Here is a 14,401-nt window from a genome sequence, read left to right as displayed (position 1 = left end):
ACTAATATAGTCATTGTTGAAATAATGGTTGAACACGACAAGCAATATCCTAGATACTTACCCCTCCGCGAATGTCCATGTGTATCGCAAGATTGGAAGGCTTCGATAACATGTAATCCCACTGCACGAGAAATTCCGAACTAACAGAAGATATTCAGGGTGCGAACAATCAAGTCTAACAAGTTCCAGGAAGGAGATTTAGTTCTCAAATCAGCTAAGCATAACTTTCATTCTACAAGGAACTCCAACTGGGAAGGACCTTTCATGATCTCTAAGTCTGTTGCTGGTGGATACTACAGATTAATCAACATAGATGGAAATGCGAATGTGGCAGTAATACACGAAACATGGCTCAAGTCATTTGACGCCTAAGATATGGGATCTTTGAGGTATTTGGGTTCAAGGCATGAACCCTAAAATATCCGAATTTGGCATTTAGGATTTTCTTTCACTGTATTTCAATATCCTCCAAAATGTTTGCAATACTTGCATTCAGTAATTTAAGTTCAGCAATTTATCAAAGTTCAGTTTACTTAAAGAAAATCTTTATCAAATCCAAAAAAAAATCCTCAATCATCTACGTATCCAAAACCAATCAAAACCAAAAAATAAAACCTCACATCTCTCAGAAGTTCAGAAGTTCAAGAGATTATGGAAAGAAAATCAAAGAAAATCAGCAAAGTAAGATTTTCGCTCCTCTGCATCCTTCAAGACTGTAAAGCCGCCTTCTCCATGTTTAGCTCTTCAGTCAATCTAGCAATCTTGTCTTCCTTCTCCATTACGGCATCATTGGGAAAGGGTATGTTGTTCTTACGTGAGTCATTGGTATCATTTATCATCTTACGAAGCGACTTCACGTTGAAGCCAAGTCTCTCAGAATTCTTCAAGTGAACTCCCTATCAAAGAGTACATCTTGAGTAACAGTATTTCTAGCCCTAGTGCGTATGTCATTTATAACAACAAGATAACACTTACTTGCATCGTTAAAAAGTAAGAACGTTTAGGGTCTCTGGTAAGGATGATGTGACTAAACTTCCTCCATATTTTCTCGTACAATCCTGCATATCCAATAGGAACACTGAATCCGCCAACTAGTTCGTGGTATGGGAGTGATGCATCAAATGGAGGATCAAAAGCAACTCCAGCACTCGGGTATTCATGCACGACTATGCGTGTCTCCACCATTGAACAGTCACGTTTATCTCTGAAAAGGCGAGGGTACCCAAATATACCACAAGCTAAAACTTTTCCTACATATAAGTCCTTTCTCCGAAAGTGATTGTCTATGGACTGAGTCGAGACAATACAACTAATCGGTTCACACTTTGTGTGATGGTCTATGGATACGAGATCGAGACAATGCAACAATGAAGTATGTTTACTTGGTACAAAGGTTCGGACTTAACCAAACATAATAGGATTGCTTATCAAGTAAATAGGAATTGACGTTTGTGTAATTTACTTTAATTATAATAAAACAATTATAATGTGGAATATAAAGTAAATAACACAGTAATATTTTGTTAACGAGGAAACTGCAAATGCAGAAAAACCCCGGAACCTTGTCCAGAATTGAATACTCTCAGGATTAAGCCGCTACACAAAATTACACCTAACTTCGTATAGTTAAGACCAAGAAACTAAACCTATAGTTCACCTAGTTCCGTCTGTATTCCCACGCCTCCAACTTATAAATAAGTCACGTACTTGGAATAATTCCTTTAGTTCGAATTCCAAACAGTAAAGGAACAACAAATCTGTTTGGTATCAACTCTATTCAACCAAGTGATATGAGTCGGACAAAGGCTCTTCCGTTTATCTTAACATAAACTCCTTCTTCAGGTCCTTAAATCTATCTTATTAATTGGATCCTCTTTTACCAAAAAAAGTACTGTGCACACCAAAGATTATAAACCCAAGTCAGATCTTCAATATCTTCTTTGTCTTCCAATCTTATTAAATCTTCAATAAAAACCTGCACACAATCACTTGAATCTCTAGTGACCAATCACGCACAGAACGGAATCTGTTAACAATGGATTATCACAAGATCGTCTTTAGAACTAACAACAGTCTAAATATCCATGTCGAAACTCTGAACTAGTTTGAGTGAATCTTATATCAGAAGAGAAGATCCTCAAGCATAAAAAAACTAGGTGTAATCAGATTTCAACCATCGTTAGTCAATCAAATCAATCGAAAACAAAAGATAAACCGCAATTATCTAGTTTCCCACCAACGGTACACGCTAGAGATTCTCAATCCCAAAGAAGACTTTAAACTGAGCGGCCGTAAGAGATTTCTCCTAATTAGGTTACTCTCTTCTCCTAATAGGCGGCAACACCAGTAACAACAATAAAAGAGGAAGTCTGTTGTTACGAAAGATTAGTTTGCTAGAAAGGCAAACTTCAAGTATTTATAGACAAGGAAGTTTGGACACCAAGGAATTTCCAAAACCGAAAATATTTTCAAGATATTCATTAAAGCACAAATTCGGTTTCCATAATTCCTGGAAATGCTCTGTCCAAAAATAATGATCGAAATCTCTCGGAAAATTTAATTAGTAAATGCACATTACTAATTCTTATATTTACCTAAAAAATGAAATTAATAACCTTAATTACAAGATTCTTAACTTACTTATGTTTCGATCCTGGGATTTTCTTCCTTTAGCTATTAAGGAATAACTTTGAACAATTAAAGAAATAAACACTCACAACACGTGTTCAAAGTATGTCGACATCCTTACTTTGTAAGTTCTCTTTCACACTTATAACCTTGAAACCGATTTGCCACACTTCCAAACAAGTTTAGAATTGGTTCATCTGACTTTCAAGAAATATGTGATTGATCAAACAAAAATTCAATCACAATCATGGGTTTAACGACCAAAATAAGTTTCAATTCTACCTCCATGTGGTACTGTGCATAGTCACACTAGCTTTCCAAAATTTAGTTGACTAGGTACTAGGATCGGTTCCCCACATATATATGGTATCTAACTTATATGTGTTGCACATGTCCATAGGATCGGTTCCCCTTTTCCTAAAAACGTGTTGCACATATCCATAGGATCGGTTCCCCTTTCTGCTATAAACCTTGCTGCACCTCATACAAGGATCGGTTCCCCTTTGTGATGTACTGTACCTCTTACTAGGATCGGTTCCCCTTTCCCAAATTTGGTCAGACATAACACAAACCCGACCATACCATCTCAGGTGATTACTTAAGATCGATTTCACTAATAAAAGTCATACCAATACATAAGTCAGGCCTTTGTGAATAGTTCTACCAAGAACACAAACAAGTTGTGAGCGGTTATACTCAATCACACATATTGGTTGTTTATAAGATATGCAATGAATAACAAAACCAATAGCACCTGGTAATTTCCTTTTCGGTTCACAAACAAGTTTATGAACTTACTTCCTTACAACACATGTAAACATTGTTCCCTAGGATGAAATCCTCACCTCATACCAATACATAATCATAATAGCATTCAAATGATTATGGCGATGTATTATTTACAAAGTTTAATGGTTAAGAAATAAACCTCATATTGTATTCCTTAATACTATGTCTACCTAGAGTTCAAATATGCTTCGCAGTTGTGTTTTAAAGATGCACGACTTGAAAGATACGTTAGGGGTTCAAGCCAAATATTACTAACCTCAAGTGGAAGGATGATTGTTGTCGGTGTAGCTCCTTGCTTCTTCACATATTCAAGTCTTTGCAATACTTGTAATGTCTCATATCCTAATACTTTCAAGCTAACCTATACGAAGTTGACTCTAGTACATAATCAAGCGACTCTTAACATGAGTTTTGATTCACTAAAATATGACAACCAAACTTGACATACCAACGGTTGGTGGGTTCAACCGAGCAATGCTCTAACAATATCAAGAGCAGTCTCCTCCATCTCTGGGGCAGTTTCTTCTATCATTGGAGCAGCTTTTTCTACTACCATAGACGAAGCGAGATCAGTTTGGTTTATCACAGTTTCTTCCATACGAGGCGGGGTTTCTTCTGTCCTTGGAGTAATGATGATGTGAGCCTCGCTTTCCTTAATAGGTTCATCAAAAACCTCTTCACGATCTTGAGGTACAGGAATGGTTGTGTTGTCACTTTGATTCAAAAGGCTGCTCGCACCGTCGTCAACAACTCGGTTATTCCCAACTTCATCATTTGACACCTAATATGATGAATACGTGAGATTAGAGCACTCAAAGCATGAAAAGAAACGGCAGTCATAAATTCAAGATGTAAGTGGTCTAACATCATCAAAGTTTATCATTATGCATTCACAAAATGAGCAAATAGCGTGAAAGTCAAAAACACGTTTTGCAACAACCTCGTCTGAAGAGATTTTACGCTGCCCTGTATAAGAAGACGAACTGGGAGCAATTAGTGACGAATCTAAGGTTGATTTATGTACCATTCTCTTCGTATTGATGTCCTGTAAAACATATCAAAATTTCATGACAATTGGATAAGCGAGCAAAGAGATGTCACTACACCATTTTAAGGTATTAGCAACCTATTACAGTTGTTGCTAAACGGGGTCGCAACAGGCTTCTGCCATTGCTAAACTCGTCGCAATTTTTAGCAACGGCATAAGATCTGTTGCTAATTTCAGTCAGCAACGGAAACTCGCAACGACGCTCGCCGTTGCTAAAGTTTTTATTCGAAACATACTATGTCGTTGCGAACTTTTTTAGCAACAGAAAACAAAAGGCTTAGAACCAAGCCACAACTTAGATTTTAAGCCATGGCTCCATTCCAATACAAACCATTTTTGAAATCAGACAAACTGAGAATCCCAAGTAACAGTTGGAAATTTACAAAATCAAATGAACTTGGAATCCATGTTATTGGAAAGTTATACAAGTCCTAAAAAGAGAAGTGATGCAAGTCCTAAAAAGAGAAGTGATACAATTCCTAAAAATTTCAACAACAATTTCAGTCATTATGACCTTGGCACCAGCTTGCTTGAGAGCAGAACTGCAGAAGCACAACCTTAACATTTCCTTATCCAGCAGCAACGGCGATCTTACCATCAACCATGACATCAGTGACCCTCACGAAGACCATCTGGAAGAGAGTTACAGCATCCATAAAGGTATCGAACTGCATTCAAAATATGAGTAGAATGTCAGACCTTATATGCTAGGTTACATGACTAGTTGATTCCATTGCATTACAATCATGACATTAGTGGCCCTCATGAATCCATTATGACAACTTCCACAGAGGTTATCGAACTACATTTATATGCTAGGTTACATGATTATTCAAAATTTACAAAATCTACCACATCATAAGCAATATGGAGTGAGTAATAATGTATAATGGAGGAGCCAAAGACTACAGGTCCATCTATATACAACATGACTTAAATACTTATCATTATATATATACAAGAGCGAAGCAGAGAGATTACCTTATTCTGGAGATGCTTGGAATCACACCCTTTTAGATAGTTTTGCTCTGTTGTGAAAGACTAAAATGCCTCTTCTCACCTGGGTGTTGCATGGACACCTGTGTATTCAGTTTGGAAGTTAGACAAGGTGCTTCAGTGATCACGTTTTTAATATGCTGACGACAACGTACAAAAGGCACGAGTTTAACACAAAATCAGAACAAACACCTCAGCTACATGAGATGAGCTCTGCTGCTGCAATGAATTTTTACTGTATAACGAACGGAAAAAGTTAGAAATATTTCATAAATGTTCAATATAAGGACACCTACCGAGATAACATATGACAGAAAACATTATATAAGTACAAGTTGAGAGAACAAACACGAAACTTTCCTTTCTTGACCTGTAACCATGTGCTTATGAACATGAAATCTCTTTAAGGGAGCAGGGGAAAATTAACATCCATGCAATGAAGAGATATCCCAAACATACATTTTGTTTGTACGAACATCGGGCCATGAAAGTATGATTTTCCAAAACATACAGCATGACTGAAGGAGAAAAGTTGATAAGGAAGACAGCAGAACGTAATCGAGGAGGGCCTTGTGTAGACAGAATTTTCTTGTTGCTGCTGTATCCGAAGAAGAAGTTTTGAAGCAGATCACAGCGTTGATTGATATCTTTGGTATCTAAAGTGAGACTTGCTTTTAATGAGGATGGAGTAACCTGATAGCAAACAACAAATTCAATTCCCGACAAGGAAATTCCATTTACGGTTGGAGCGGATGAAGTAACCTGAAGTGAGACTTGCTTTTAATGAGGGTCTATAAAATATAAGTCAAATGCCTCATGGTATCTAAAGTCTCAAACTTGAGTGGACGAGATAACTAGAAGCTTGAGTTGCTCAAATCCTGGCGCAAGGAACTAACCTGCAGCATTGATTGGATCCGAACTGCCACCATAGATTCTCTGAGAAGTCTGAGAGGGATCGAACTGGAAATGGTGGTTGACATGCTGAGGAACAAGTTGTGAGCCCTGAGAAGAGTTTCCAAAATTACTTTGTGCTCTAGAGGTGACAAACAAGAACATCAAACACAGACAAATCAGTAGAGAAAAATACAAAAAAGTAAATAAAATACCATGATGCAGTTGAACTCTATGATGAAGTTAAACCATTCTTTGTGAAGTTGTAGATATTATCCAACACCTAAAACACCAAAAAGGCAACCATCAGTTAGAAATATAAGAAATCAAATTCTTCATAATTGTATGCCTTTTAGAAATATAAGAAATCAAAATCATAAAAGAAACCCTAATTAAATCTCACATTTTTTTTTTGATAAGTCAAAAATTTGTATTAATAGATAACAAATTTACAAAGAAGTGTTTTCAAGAAAAGAGGTCATAGCAACCCCAAAAACTTGAAAACTACTTAAATCCATAATAAGTAACATTTGGATGTACATCTGAAATTAAAAAAATTAGGTCTACCTATCTCATTACTAAGAGAACATCCTCTTTTGGCCATAGCATCAGCAGAAAAATTCGCCTCCCTATAAGTATGAATAAAGCTTATAGTATCATAATGTCTACTCACTGCCGCCCACCTCTGTCTAGCAAACCAAGGTAAATTATCATTCTTAAAAGCCTCAACAGCACCAAAGGAGTCAGACCTGATGCAAATCTGTCGAAAACCCCATCTCACAGCCCACTCCACACCCACTTAAATTAAATCTCACAGATCAATCAACATATCAAATAAAACGAAAATCAATCCAAAAACCAACAAACCTAGATGATTAGCACAGATCCAACTTCTCTTTCTTTCCATTGATTTCCATCTTCATCATATCTCTACCCCTTTTTTCTACACAGAATCAACAATGAAAAGATCAAATCAATAAGAACTGAAATCAAATCTAAATGATTCGGAAAACTAAATCACTGAAATTTTAGATAAGGGTTTCTTCAAGCTTGATAAACCCCTGAAATTCCCATTTGATAAACCCCTAAAATTCAAATTACCACCAGCATCAATCTAAAACTGAAACAAAACTAGGGTTTCCCTTGCCAACAGCATACAAGGGAAGAGACGTAATCTGACTATTGTTGATGATCCTCATCGACTGTTCTTCATCGATTCAGAACAAAATGATGTTGTTGATGGATTTTGTTGGTGAATCTTCGTTTTCAGTTAGTGTTCATTAAGAGAATAGAGAAAAGATGATGTTTTTGACGGATTTCATTGATGAATCTCAGTTTTTTTACGAAGAAGAGAAGCAGTAGAAGAAGCAGCGGCGGATTGAGAGAGGGAGAAGACCAGATAGAGAGAGTAAGTTAATACTAGAATCTAGGGTTTTAAAGAATCTCACACACGTATCTAACACACTTAAAGTCAAGACAACATGTCAAACTAAGGGGTTACCAGCACACGGCCTAACCGCACGCGTAAACACTCAGCAGTTGCTATTCGCAACCTACATTTTGCTGTTGCAAAATTCGCAACAGAGGTCTGCCGTTCCGAAAAATTAGCAAACTGTTACTAGCAGCATAAAATTAGGAACGTTACTAGTGTTGTTGCTATTCTGAGTTGCTAATTCCTTAAAATGGTGTAGTGTGTGGTCAAAACATTGGACTACATGACAGCTGAAAATTTCTGGAAGTCTCCTGGAAGTTTACTGTTTTATCTATTTCGACCTCTAAACATGCTCAAAACTTAAAAAACTTCTATGTTAAATCTTGGAAATTTCCTGGGCATAAGAAAACTGGGGTAGACCGTAAAAATCCGACATCGGACGAAGATTCTACAGCATTTTTACTAAAGGGATGAATTCTGGATTTTCTAGTGACATATTTAGGCAAAAGTTTTCGTATATTCACATGGATTCTCATTCATTCATTCACACATCAACAAGTTTATGCTTCTATGAATAAAATACAATAGAAATACTTACTTGGGTGGTCTCTGAAGCGTTCAAAGAACCAGAATTTCCCGTATCAGCATCAGGAGCATCATTGCTTTTATTCGGTCTTGAGTTTTGGGAATTCTCTTCAACACAATCCTCCAAAGATGAACGAGCATCACCAGTACTCTCCACCTCCATGTAAACGTCCTCCTGGATGCATTCATAACAATTAGAATTTTATTCACAAATTTTGTGACTAAATGCACAAAGATATACTTACATCAACTTTTTCTTCAACACTCGATTCAGAAACTGTTTGCCCAACAAAGAATTGAAGGTCGTCGATACTTGATGGGGTAAAGTTCTGTAACGGAGTAACAAACATTAGTTTTGTGATCCTAATTACACGGATGAGAAGAAGTCACGACGAAATAAATGTTGACAACTGACCAAAGAAACCCACTGGGGACTTTATGGTGTTAGGCAACATCTTATAATTTTTGCTCCCGCCTTCTCCGTCGTGAATAATTGCTTCCGTTTCGGAGAAGTCTACATCGATTCGAGGTCTCACGATATGACCGTCTTGTGGAAAAATTGATGAAATGATCAAGAAAAATTTACCATGTCCTTATGAAGATTATAAGAAGGATACATACTTGTGAACACCCTGGAGATGTATTTCGCTTATCGTCGGAGAGATACTTCATTCTTGGTCGAGTAGAAATCATCTCAACAGAAGGAGGATCTTTCACCAAAGGCTGAACAACCATCACGAAATCATGCAAACGCTCAAATTGTTGATCCCAGAAGTTTATGTAACCTGGAGTTACATATGTAATTCAGTCAGAGCAAGGGAACCAGTAATTGCTTCCTTTCACATGCGTACGGTCTAAACGGGTCTTAAGTTGTTCAACCGACGGTTTTCTCCTTCGAAAAGTCGGAACACACTGATCCATACCCATTTTCCGAGCTTCTCTATCGATGTTGTATTCTTCTACAGAAAGGTCTCCATATATCGCTGATATTAAGTAACCGGGAGTGCAAATCAGCATAAAAGTGTTAGAGCATTGCTCGGTCGAACTCGCATGCGTTGCTATCTCAAGCAATTTTGTCAATGTTAGTGATCAAAACTATAAGTCTTGATTTCTATTCTACTATAGCTAAGGTTTCGGACTAGGATAGAAAGTGTAGTTGAGCCCAAGAACTCCATAGAAATTATCATACAAGACGAAGAACTACTCAAGTAACTGGTGGAACTTCATCGACTAAAAGGTATGTGGAGACTTGAACTTATCTATCACTCAAAAGTATATTTATCTCCTATCTTGAGACAAAAATCGTTTTTCTATATAGACTTTTATTATACACATTTGGTATTTCGAGCCGAGTTTATCTCGCCTATCTATTTCTTGAAATATGTGTTGGTAAGCTTTCTTAGTGACGAAAGTCATGTTACGTTTCAATCACTTTGAAAATTGCTCTGGCGAAAAATGGTTCGTGAATAACAACTATATAACGTCCTCTGAGAATGTTTCAATGATTGAAATGGGAGTTTAGATTATATAACCATTGGTGGATATAAGCATTGTTGTGGAAACACATATATGTATAAGTTCTTATTCCTTGAACCAAAGTTTGCGAACTTTGTTGATCAAGAGAACCGAAATAGTGGCGTGAGCTAAGTCCGCGAACTGGCGGAAGTTCTCGACCCTAGAAAATCTGCTGGATTTTGCAAACTCCTTCCGGGAACTTAAGTCCGCGAACCCAGTCCACGAACTTGAGTTAGTTATATCTAAAAACGATTGTTCTTGAACGCATGTTTATACAAACTAAAGAATGATTTTGCAAACCGTGGTAAAGTTCATGGACCAATTCGAGTGAATCAAATCGTTTTTGCTTCGATTGTGTCTTGTGTAGTTACATAAGATCTAAGCAATTAAACAACTCTCTAACTAGTTCATTTGAGTTATTTGAACTAGTTATGGTGAAGAAGAATATGGTTGATATGAAATTGCTCATATGGCTAACCATTTGGTTAACTATTGTTGAACCAACAAATGTACAAGTTTGGGTACGGTTACACAAACCTAAAACGTGCATTTCATTTGTGTGTAACAAGCTAAGTTTTCGACCCAACAGTTGAAATATATTAGCTTGAATCTAATCAGGTTTTCATCTAACGGTGAATATTGAATGCTTTGTTACCAAGCTAACATTGATTGCAAACCCTGATTTGAAAGACTATGTAAGGGAAAACTCTAGCAACTGGGAAACCTAATCCCCACACTTTACGTGTGATACTAGTTGTGCTAATCTAGAGTCGATTCTCTTTTAACCTTTGTTTTCTTCTTCTAAACCAGGTTAACGACTTAAAGACTTCATTGGGATTGTGAAGCCACACTGATACTACTTTTTGGTGGTTGTGTGATCTGTTCTTGCCATTTTCTATTGTACGAGTTCAATTGAAAGAATTGGCTTGAGATTATATCTCCGATAGGGCAAGATAAAAAGTAATCACAAACATGTTCGTCTCATAGTTTATGATTCCATAAAATATTCTTTCGTCGCATCGATTAAGATTATTGTGAGGTGATTGGTAATACTAGGCTGTTCTTCGGGAATATAAGTCCGGGTTATCAATTGGTTCTTGTCACCTTGATTTATCAAAATACGGAACAAAACTCGTAGGTATATTCGTGGGAGATGAATTTATCTATTATCGTAGAATTTTCTGTGTGATACAAATTTTTTTATTAAAGGCTTCGACTTTGGGTCGTAGTAACTCTTAGTTGTGGGTGAGATCAACTAAGGGAATCAAGTGCGTAGTATCCTACTAGGATCAGAGACGTAGGTTCAACTGCAGTCCAGACCGAAGTTAGTTTGGAGTAGGCTAGTGTCTGTAGCGGCTTAATACAGTGTGTGCTCAATCTGGACTAGGTCCCGGGGTTTTTCTGCATTTGCGGTTTCCTCGTTAAAAATATTCTGGTGTCTGTGTTATTTCTATGCCGCATTATATTTTGAAATATCACAGGTTGTGCGTTGTTCAATCAATTAGAATATCCGACCTTTTGGTTGTTGATTTAAATTGATTGACACTTGGATATTGATCTTTGGTACCATCCAAGTTATCTCTCTAGTATTTGATAAAGAATCGCAGATTTCTATTTGCTTGAGTATATATCAAATCAAGAGATTGCGATATAAACTCTTTAATATACTCTTTATCTAGATTGAGTTTGACTGTCTAGTTGATTCTCTAGAAAGTATATTGGGGTTTGTCCATACAGATTGCTAAGCGAAATATTGGGTGTGGTTGTTGTTGTAGATTTGAAAGTGGTAGTAAAACTTCGTTGCTCGTACTTGTAAAGGTAATGTATTTTTAGATTTAAAAATATACAAAAATATTAACAATGGGTGCGAGAGGTAACCAAGACACTAGATTCCACTATTACGCAAAATTGATTGATAAATATTTCAAAACTCTATTTTATTCTTAAGTCCTCTTTTATCTTTAATTCACTATCAATCATACAAATTCTCAAATTTTATTTGTAAACTTTAAGCATAGATTATCAAGAGATTTAACCAAGTATAACCTATCAAACTGAATAACAAATAATTAAGACAATCATTCAAATAATTTAAAACTCTGCAAAAGCAGCGATTAGGTGAATTATATAATTAAATGAAATAGTTACCCATATATGTTGCGTGAATAGATTCCTCCATTGCCTTGGTTACGAAGGAATTAGTCGCTGATCATATTGGAAAACCTCTCAAAGAATTTCATTGATGCTCAAAAGTGTTTTACAATGAAGAGAAAGATAAGTAAATAGTATAAAACAGGATTCTGCGACCCACGGAAGGCGTCCAGAATCAACGTCACAGATATAGTGATGTTGGTACAACGACTCAGTCGCGGAAAGGAGTGGAAAAGTGTCGCAATAAAGCGACAGTTTTTAACGACTTCCCTGCCTCGTCCAATGTTCTTCGTGTTCTTCAGTTCCAACAGCAGCAGGAACTTCTTCACAGCGCTTGGTTCTTTGATTTTTACGTCTCTAACTCTCTCCCAACTCTCGACAGCCTCTTCCCAATGACCGATACTTGTATTTATAGTATTTTGGAGCAAGAAATCCGACCATTGATTGCGTATATTTTATCTTTAATTCGATTATTTTTTGCTTCCCAAAAATGAGAATACTTACCATTTATAGAATTTCCACACGTTAACTCGCTCCCAAAATGCTCCAAATTAGTTTCTTCATGCCTCAGAAGCTTTCCCGCACCTCCACATCACTCCATGCACAGCAGAAACACACTTGAGCTCGCTTAAAGTGCGTGTTGCTCTGTTTTGGTTTGGTGAATCGAACCAGGAATTTTAGCCAAAATTGACCGATTCCGTCACCCATACTGTGTTCCTCAACCTATATCACATCTCTATACCAAAATTCAGCCATTGAATCGACCTAACACTACTTCATTTCTTCGATCGAAAATTCTCCTGTGCTGTGAACATTTTCCCCGCCAAAATCGATATTCAAATGAAGAAGAGGGGTGTCCCCCTATCCTGTCTTGGTCTCCCCTTAGTAATTTGGGCTGAAATAGTAATTCTTGGGTTGAAATAGTAATTTTTCTGGTTTCCTCCGGGACATCTCCGGGACATTTCTGGGGTGCCTTTAGTACTTTTCTCCGGGGTGTAAATCATCACTTTTTGAGCAACTCTTTCCATACAAGGGTATTTTCTCCAAAAACACCTAAACAAACATAAAAACACCATAATGAGAACAAATGGGTAATAATAAAATACATAAAAGAGATCAAAATAAACACATAAATGCGTCTATCAAATACCCCCAAACTTATTATTTGCTAGTCTTCGAGCAAATTTTATTCTTGAAAAGAGACCGAGTTAATCTCGGGTGGGTTTATCAAAGGTGTACCCACAAAAACCAATACTCCAGACCCTAGCTATCTACGAAAAATCTTGGAAAGCACTAAAGAACCTCCTTGGTTGGCATACTTATTAATTACAGGAGGAAGTACCCTCACGCGAAATTCCAATTGCTGTATACGAGTTTGCACTCAAGCATACTAAAATTCATATAAGTGACAGAGCTCTACTAAGATAGTTTCACGATGGACATCATACTCGGAGTCAAACTAATCACATGAAAAGATTAAGAAGATGGAAAAAGAAAAATGTAGATGGTTGAAAAGCGAACGGTGTTTCCCATATCTGTCTGAAGGCCTCTGCCAAGATGAACCTAACCTAAATGACTGAGATACCGGTCTCACTAATATTAACACACTGGCATATACAAGGGAACCAGTGGTCAATAACTTAAATCTAGATCAACAAACTGGCAAATACAAGGGAACCAGCAGTTGACTACACATAACAATAACCATTTTTTTTTTAACTTAACGGCATGAATAGATCTTTTTGATCCAAGCGCATGCTTCTTGTCAGCAGATTACACGATAGTTCCCACGGGTCCTGCATTCCACGCTTGCTTAGGCGACGGAAACAGGGAGAACACACGCATATTGCTATCCAAGTGTTAATACTTATTCCGATTGGTCTAACTGGTCCGGTCTAATTTTTTTTTTTTTTTTTTTTTTTGAAAAGGTAACTCAGTCACTCTATTTCACCCTAGCAAAGGTAACAACTTGAATCGTGTGCCCCACCAAATCACTTGAAATAAAAGAAAACTAAAAGTAGAAAGTGAAAAGGACTCGACGAGATATGGCGAAACTATCATGTTATTTCTAACACCTGAGCTCTGTGCTTTTATGAATAGACTCTATAGATGTTTCCATCTAGTCAGATTGGTTCCTCAGCTCCTAAAACAAAAATGTTTCCATCCACTTAGATTGGTTAGTGCTATCCTTAATAGGCGTAAATTTCTAGGCTCTGGAGTTTATTTATTGCAACTTAAAACTAACAAAAATATTCTTCCCCACCCCCAAACTTAAATCTAACATTGTCCTCAATGTTCTAAAGATAAAATTAAAAGCATGAACAAGGAGAAACTGTTACCACCTGAAGAAAAAGAGTTAAGGAAAG

The 14,401-nt window shown here is 36.9% G+C and overlaps 1 long non-coding RNA gene across 9 annotated transcripts; it reads right to left on the bottom strand.

Annotated features, from left to right (window-relative positions):
- Positions 1 to 4,817: 4,817 nt before the first annotated feature.
- Positions 4,818 to 7,737, bottom strand: LOC113276162. Of its 9 annotated transcripts, XR_003324109.1 has the most exons (7): positions 7,511 to 7,737; positions 7,220 to 7,295; positions 6,920 to 7,041; positions 6,568 to 6,635; positions 6,358 to 6,463; positions 5,447 to 6,154; positions 4,818 to 5,133 (listed from the first exon to the last, which is right to left on the bottom strand). It is a non-coding gene; the product is annotated as an uncharacterized LOC113276162 (long non-coding RNA). The 9 variants fall into 9 exon arrangements; XR_003324106.1 differs by having other exon boundaries at positions 5,447 to 5,544; positions 5,654 to 6,154; positions 6,920 to 7,737; XR_003324108.1 differs by having other exon boundaries at positions 5,447 to 5,696; positions 5,921 to 6,154; positions 6,920 to 7,737.
- Positions 7,738 to 14,401: the final 6,664 nt, after the last annotated feature.

The sequence above is a fragment of the Papaver somniferum genome, chromosome 4 (assembly GCF_003573695.1).
Source record: "Papaver somniferum cultivar HN1 chromosome 4, ASM357369v1, whole genome shotgun sequence".
NCBI classification, from domain to species: domain Eukaryota; kingdom Viridiplantae; phylum Streptophyta; class Magnoliopsida; order Ranunculales; family Papaveraceae; genus Papaver; species Papaver somniferum.
Note: the sequence above shows the minus strand (reverse complement) of the source record. Positions and strands in the feature narration are given on the sequence as shown.